The sequence below is a fragment of the Aulostomus chinensis genome, chromosome 1 (assembly GCF_037954235.1).
Source record: "Aulostomus chinensis isolate RoL2024-O1b breed Wild chromosome 1, RoL_Achi_v1.0, whole genome shotgun sequence".
Lineage (NCBI taxonomy): Eukaryota > Metazoa > Chordata > Actinopteri > Syngnathiformes > Aulostomidae > Aulostomus > Aulostomus chinensis.
This window is the reverse complement of record NC_141320.1, coordinates 17,023,503-17,032,403: the sequence shown is the minus strand read 5'-3', so window position 1 is coordinate 17,032,403 and position 8,901 is coordinate 17,023,503.

The window sequence follows — 8,901 nt, the reverse complement described above, 5'->3', positions numbered from 1 at the left end:
ACGAACCTAAAAATAATGCGACAGTAATGTAGTAAAAGTTGCTACAAACCTCAAAATATTGCGACAGTGATGTCGAAAGAATTGCTAATGAACTTAAAATAATGCTAACAGTAATGTAGTGGTAGTTGCTAATCAAGTCAGTGATGCTTACAGTAATGTAGTAAGTGTTTCGAACAACCTCAAAGTGATGCTGACAGTCATGTAGTAAGAGTTGCTACGAACCTCAAAATAATGCGACAGTGATGTCGTGAGAATTGCTTAAGATCTCAAAATGATGCGACAGTGATGTCAGAAGAATTGGTCATGATCTCAAAATGATGCTAACAGTAATGGAGGGAACGTTTCGAATAACCTCAAATTGATGCTGACAGTCATGTACTAAGAGTTGCTACGAACCTCAAAATAATGCGACAGTAATGTAGTAAAAGTTGCTACGAACCTCAAAATATTGCGACAGTGATGTCGGAAGAATTGCTAATGAACTCAAGATGATGCTAACAGTAATGTAGTGATAGTTGCTAAGAAACTCAGTGATGCTAAAAGGAATGTAGTAAGAGTTTCGAAAAACCTCAAAGTGATGCTGACAGTCATTTAGTAAGAGTTGCCAATGAACTCAATGTAATGCTACAGTGATGTCGAGTACAGTGATGTCAAGAGTTGCTACGAACCTCAAAATATTGCGACAGTGATGTCGGAAGAATTGCTAATGAACTCAAGATGATGCTAACAGTAATGTAGTGAAAGTTGCTAAGAAACTCAGTGATGCTTACAGTAATGTAGTAAGAGTTTCGAACAACCCCAAAGTGATGCTGACAGTCATTTAGTAAGAGTTGCTAATGAACTCAATTTAATGCTACAGTGATGTCGTGAGAATTGCTCAACAACTCAAAATGATGCTAACAGTAATGTAGAGATAGTTGCTAATAAACTCAAAGTGATGCTGACAGTAATGTAGTAAGAGTTGCTACGAACCTCAAAATATTGCGTCAGTGATGTCGGAAGAATTGCTAATGATCTCAAAATGATGCGACAGTGATGTAGTAAGAATTTCTAATGAACTCAAAATGATGCTAACAGTAATGGCGTGAACCTTTCAATTAACCTCAAAGTGATGCTTACAGTCATGTAGTAAGTGTTGCTACGAACCTCAAAGTGATGGGACAGTAATGTAGTAAAAGTTGCTACGAACCTCAAAATATTGCGACAGTGATGTCGGAAGAATTGCTAATGAACTCAAAATGATGCTAACAATAATGTAGTGATAGTTGCTAATCAAGTCAGTGATGCTAACAGTAATGTAGTAAGTGTTTCGAATAACCTCAAAGTGATGCTGACAGTCATGTAGTAAGAGTTGCTACGAACCTCAATATAATGCGACAGTAATGTAGTAAAAGTCGCGACGAACCTCAAAATATTGCGACAGTGATGTCGGAAGAATTGCTAATGAACTTAAAATGATGCTAACAGTAATGTAGTGATAGTTGCTAATCAACTCACAGATGCTTACAGTAATGTAGTAAGTGTTTCGAATAACCTCAAAGTGATGCTGACAGTCATGTAGGAAGAGTTGCTACGAACATCAATATAATGCGACAGTAATGTAGTAAAAGTCGCTACGAACCTCAAAATATTGCGACAGTAATGTCGGAAGAATTGCTAATGAACTTAAAATGATGCTAACAGTAATGTAGTGATAGTTGCTAATCAACTCAGTGATGCTTACACTAATGTAGTAAGTGTTTCGAATAACCTCGAAGTGATGGTGACAGTCATTAGGAAGAGTTCATACGAACCTCAAAATAATACGACAGTGATGTGAGAAGAATTGCTAAAGATCTCAAAATGATGCGACAGTGATTTACTAAGAATTGCTCATGAACTCAAAATGATGCTAACAGTAATGGAGTGAACGTTTCGAATAACCTCAAAGTGATGGTGACAGTCATGTAGTAAGAGTTGCTACGAACTTCAAAATAATGCGACAGTGATGTCGGAAGAATTGCTAATGAACTTAAAATGATGCTAACAGTAATGTAGTTGTAGTGGCTAATCAAGTCAGTGATGCTTACAGTAATGTAGTAACTGTTTCGAACAACCTCAAAGTGATGCTGACAGTCATGTAGTAAGAGTTGCTACGAACCTCAAAATAATGCGACAGTGATGTAGGAAGAATTGCTAAAGATCTCAAAATGATGCGACAGTGATGTCAGAAGAATTGGTAATGATCTCAAAATGATGCTAACAGTAATGGAGTGAACGTTTCCAATAACCTCAAAGTGATGCTGACAGTCATGTAGTAAGACTTGCTACGAATCTCAAAATAATGCGACAGTAATATAGTAAAAGTTGCTACGAACCTCAAAATATTGCGACAGTGATGTCAGAAGAATTGCTAATGAACTCAAAATGATGCTAACAGTAATGGAGTGAAACTTTCAAATAACCTAAAAGTGATGCTGTCAGTCATGTAGTAAATGTTGCGACAAACCTCAAAATAATGCGAAACTAATGTAGTAAAAGTTGCTACGAACCTCAAAATATTGCGACAGTGATGTCGAAAGGATTGCTAATGAACTAAAGATGATGCTAACAGTAATGTAGTGATAGTTGCTAAGAAACTCAGTGATGCTTACAGTAATGTAGTCAGAGTTTCGAACAACCTCAAAGTGATGTTGACAGTCATTTAGTAAGATTTGCTAATGAACTCAATTCAATGCTACAGTGATGTCGTGAGAATTGCTCATGAACTCAAAATGATGCGAACAGTAATGTAGTGAAGGTTGCCAATAAACTCAAAGTGATGCTGACAGTAATGTAGTAAGAGTTGTTAGGAACCTTAAAATAATGCAACAATAATTTAGTAAGAGTTGCTACGAACCTCAAAATAACGTGACAATGATGTCAGAAGAATTGCTAATGAACTCAAGATGATGCTAACAGTAATGGAGTGAAACTTTCGAATAACCTCAAAGCGATGCTGACTGTCATGTAGTAAGAGTTGCTACGAACCTCAAAATAATGCGACAGTAATGTAGTAAAAGTTGCTACGAACCTCAAAATATTGCGACAGTGATGTCGGAAGAATTGCTAATGAACTCAAGATGATGCTAACAGTAATGTAGTGATAGTTGCTAAGAAACTCAGTGATGCTTACAGTCATGTAGTAAGAGTTTCGAACAACCCCAAAGTGATGCTGACAGTCATTTAGTAAGAGTTGCTAATGAACTCAATTTAATGCTACAGTGATGTCGTGAGAATTGCTCAACAACTCAAAATGATGCTAACAGTAATGTAGAGATAGTTGCTAATAAACTCAAAGTGATGCTGACAGTAATGTAGTAAGAGTTGCTACGAACCTCAAAATATTGCGACAGTGATGTCGGAAGAATTGCTAATGATCTCAAAATGATGCGACAGTGATGTCGTAAGAATTTCTAATGAACTCAAAATGATGCTAACAGTAATGGCGTGAAACTTTCAATTAACCTCAAAGTGATGCTTACAGTCATGCAGTAAGTATTGCTACGAACCTCAAAGTGATGGGACAGTAATGTAGTAAAAGTTGCTACGAACCTCAAGATATTGCGACAGTGATGTCGGAAGAATTGCTAATGAACTCAAAATGATGCTAACAATAATGTAGTGATAGTTGCTAATCAAGTCAGTGATGCTTACAGTCATGTAGTAAGTGTTTCGAATAACCTCAAAGTGATGCTGACAGTCATGTAGTAAGAGTTGCTACGAACCTCAATATAATGCGACAGTAATGTAGTAAAAGTCGCTACGAACCTCAAAATATTGCGACAGTTATGTCGGAAGAATTGCTAATGAACTTAAAATGATGCTAACAGTAATGTAGTGATAGTTGCTAGTCAACTCAGTGATGCTCACAGTAATGTAGTAAGTGTTTCGAATAACCTCAAAGTGATGGTGAAAGTCATGTAGGAAGAGTTGCTACGAACCTTAAATTAATGCGACAGTGATGTCAGAAGAATTGCTAAAGATCTCAAAATGATGCGACAGTGATTTAGAAAGAATTTCTCATGAACTCAAAATGATGCTAACAGTAATGGAGTGAAGCTTTCGAATAACCTCAAAGTGATGCTGACAGTCATTTAGTAAGAGTTGCTAATGAACTCAATTCAATGCTACAGTGATGTCGTGAGAATTGCTCATAAACTCAAAATGATGCTAACAGTAATGTAGTGATAGTTGCTAATAAACTCAAAGTGATGCTGACAGTAATGTAGTAAGAGTTGCTACAAACCTCAAAATAATGAAAAAATAATGTAGTAAGAGTTGCTACGAACCTCAAAATAATGCAACAGTAATGTAGTAAGTGTTGCTACGAACCTCAAAATAATGTGACAGTGATGTCAGAAGAATTGCTAATGATCTATAAATGATGCGACAGTGATTCAGTAAGAATTGCTAATGAACTTAAAATGATGCTAACAGTAATGGAGTGATAGTTGCTAATCAACTCAGTGATGCTTACAGTAATGTAGTAAGTGTTTAAGATAACCTCAAAGTGATGCTGACAGTCATGTAGTAAGAGTTGCTACGGACCTCAATATAATGCGACAGTAATGTAGTAAAAGTCGCTACGAACCTCAAAATATTGCGATAGTGATGTCGGAAGAATTGCTAATGAACTTAAAATGATGCTAACAGTAATGTAGTGATAGTTGCTAATCAACTCAGTGATGCTTACACTAATGTAGTAAGTGTTTCGAATAACCTCAAAGTGATGCTGACAGTCATGTACTAAGAGTTGCTACGAACCTCAAAATAATGCAACAATAATGTAGTAAGAGTTGCTACGAACCTCAAAATAATGCGACAGTGATGTCGGAAGAATTGCTAAAGATCTCAAAAATGCGACAGTGATGTCAGAAGAATTGCTAATGATCTCAAAATGATGCTAACAGTAATGGAGTGAAACTTTCGAATAACCTCAAAATGATGCTTACAGTCATGTAGTAAGAGTTGCTACGAACCTCAAAATAATGCGACAGTAATGTAGTAAAAGTTGCTACGAACCTCAAAATATTGCGACAGTGATGTCGGAAGAATTGCTAATGAACTCAAAATGATGCTAACAGTAATGTCGTGATAGTTGCTAATAAACTCAGTGATGCTTACAGTAATGTAGAAAGTGTTTAAAACAACCTCAAAGTGATGCTGACAGTAATGTAGTAAGAGTTGCTACGGACCTCAAAATAATGTGACAGTGATGTCAGTAGAATTGCTAAAGATCTCAAAAAGATGCTAACAGTAATGTAGTGATAGTTGCGAATAAACTCAAAGTGATGCTGACAGTAATGTAGTAAGAGTTGCTACGAACCTTAAAATAATGCAACAATAATGTAGTAAGAGTTGCAACGAACCTCAAAATATTGCGACAGTGATGTCGGAAGAATTGCTTATGATCTCAAAATGATGCGACAGTGATGTAGTAAGAATTGCTAATGAACTCAAAATGATGCTAACAGTAATGTAGTGATACTTCCTCATCAACTCAGTGATGCTTACAGTAATGTAGTAAGTGTTTCGAATAACCTCAAAGTAATGCTGACAGTCATGTACTAAGAGTTGCTACGAACCTCAAAATAATGCGACAGTAATGTCATAAAAGTTGCTACGAACCTCAAAATAATGCGACAGTGATGTCATGGGAGTTGCTACTAACCTAAGAAATGATGCTACAGTGATGAACTGAGAGTTGCTAAAAATGTCAAAATGATGCTAACAGTAATGGAGTGAATGTTTCGAATAACCTCAAAGTGATGGTGAAAGTCATGTAGGAAGAGTTGCTACGAACCTTAAATTAATGCGACAGTGATGTCAGAAGAATTGCTAAAGATCTCAAAATGATGCAACAGTGATTTAGAAAGAATTGCTCATGAACTCAAAATGATGCTAACAGTAATGGAGTGAACGTTTCGAATAACCTCAAAGTGATGCTGACAGTCTTGTATTAAGAGTTGCTACGAACCTCAAAATAATGCGACAGTGATGTCGGAAGACTAGCTAATGATCTCAAAATGATGCGACAGTGATGTAGTCAGAATTGCTAATGAACTCAAAATGATGCTAACAGTAATGGAGTGAAGCTTTCGAATAACCTCAAAGTGATGCTGACAGTCATTTAGTAAGAGTTGCTAATGAACTCAATTTAATGCTACAGTGATGTCGTGAGAATTGCTCAAAAACTCAAAATGATGCTAACAGTAATGTAGTGATAGTTGCTACGAACCTTAAAATAATGCAACAGTAATGTAATAAGAGTTGGTTACGAACCTCAAAATATTGCGACAGTGATGTCGAAAGAATTGCTAATGATCTCAAAATGATGCGATAGTGTTGTAGTAAGAATTGCTAATGAACTCAAAATGATGCTAACAGTAATGGAGTGAAACTTTCGAATAACCTCAAAGTGATGCTGACACTCATGTCGTAAGAGTTGCTACGAACCTCAAAATAATGCGACAGTAATGTAGTAAAAGTTGCTACGAACCTCAAAATATTGCGACAGTGATGTCGGAAGAATTGCTAATGAACTCAAGATGATGCTAACAGTAATGTAGTGATAGTTGCTAAGAAACTCAGTGATGCTTACAGTAATGTAGTAAGAGTTTCGAACAACCTCAAAGTGATGCTGACAGTCATTTAGAAAGAGTTGCTAATGAATTCAATTCAATGCTAAAGTGATGTCGTGAGAATTGCTCATGAACTCAAAATGATGCTAACAGTAATGTAGTGATAGTTGCTAATAAACTCAAAGTGATGCTGACAGTAATGTAGTAAGAGTTGCTACGAACCTTAAAATAATGCAACAATTATGTAGTAAGAGTTGCTACGAACCTCAAAATAATGTGACAGTGATGTCAGAAGAATTGCTAATGATCTCAAAATGATGCGACAGTGATTTAGTAAGAATCGCTAATGAACTCAAAATGATGCTAACAGTAATGGAGTGAACGTTTCGAATAACCTAAAAGTGATGCTTACAGTCATGTAGTAAGTGTTGCTACGAACCTCAAAATAATGCAAAAGTAATGTAGTAAAAGTTGCTCGGAACCTCAAAATATTGCGACAGTGATGTCGGAAGAATTGCTAATGAACTCAAGATGATGCTAACAGTAATGTAGTGATAGTTGCTAGGAAACTCAGTGATGCTTACAGTAATGTAGTAAGAGTTTCGAACAACCTCAAAGTGATGCTGAAAGTCATTTAGTAAGAGTTGCTAATGAACTCAAAATGATGCTAACAGTAATGGAGTGATAGTTGCTAAGAAACTCAGTGATGCTTACAGTAATGTAGTAAGAGTTTCGAACAACCTCAAAGTGATGCTGACAGTCATTTAGAAAGAGTTGCTCATGAATTCAATTCAATGCTAAAGTGATGTCGTGAGAATTGCTCATGAACTCAAAATGATGCTAACAGTAATGTAGTGATAGTTGCTAATAAACTCAAAGTGATGCTGACAGTAATGTAGTAAGAGTTGCTACGAACCTTAAAATAATGCAACAATTATGTAGTAAGAGTTGCTACGAACCTCAAAATAATGTGACAGTGATGTCAGAAGAATTGCTAATGATCTCAAAATGATGCGACAGTGATTTAGTAAGAATCGCTAATGAACTCAAAATGATGCTAACAGTAATGGAGTGAACGTTTCGAATAACCTCAAAGTGATGCTTACAGTCATGTAGTAAGTGTTGCTACGAACCTCAAAATAATGCAAAAGTAATGTAGTAAAAGTTGCTCGGAACCTCAAAATATTGCGACAGTGATGTCGGAAGAATTGCTAATGAACTCAAGATGATGCTAACAGTAATGTAGTGATAGTTGCTAGGAAACTCAGTGATGCTTACAGTAATGTAGTAAGAGTTTCGAACAACCTCAAAGTGATGCTGAAAGTCATTTAGTAAGAGTTGCTAATGAACTCAATTCAATGCTACAGTGATGTCGTGAGAATTGCTCATAAACTCAAAATGATGCTAACAGTAATGTAGTGATAGTTGCTAATAAACTCAAAGTGATGCTGACAGTAATGTAGTAAGAGTTGCTACGAACCTCAAAATAATGCAACAGTAATGTAGTAAGTGTTGCTACGAACCTCAAAATAATGTGACAGTGATGTCAGAAGAATTGCTAATGATCTCAAAATGATGCGACAGTGATTTAGTAAGAATTGCTAATGAACTCAAAATGATGCTAACAGTAATGGAGTGATAGTTGCTAATCAACTCAGTGATGCTTACAGTAATGTAGTAAGTGTTTAAAATAACCTCAAAGTGATGCTGACAGTCATGTAGTAAGAGTTGCTACGGACCTCAATATAATGCGACAGTAATGTAGTAAAAGTCGCTACGAACCTCAAAATATTGCGATAGTGATGTCGGAAGAATTGCTAATGAACTTAAAATGATGCTAACAGTAATGTAGTGATAGTTGCTAATCAACTCAGTGATGCTTACACTAATGTAGTAAGTGTTTCGAATAACCTCAAAGTGATGCTGACAGTCATGGACTAAGAGTTGCTACGAACCTCAAAATAATGCAACAATAATGTAGTAAGAGTTGCTACGAACCTCAAAATAATGCGACAGTGATGTCGGAAGAATTGCTAAAGATCTCAAAAATGCGACAGTGATGTCAGAAGAATTGCTAATGATCTCAAAATGATGCTAACAGTAATGGAGTGAAACTTTCGAATAACCTCAAAATGATGCTTACAGTCATGTAGTAAGAGTTGCTACGAACCTCAAAATAATGCGACAGTGATGTCAGTAGAATTGCTAAAGATCTCAAAAAGATGCTAAAAGTAAAGTAGTGATAGTTGCTAATAAACTCAAAGTGATGCTGACAGTAATGTAGTAAGAGTTGCTACGA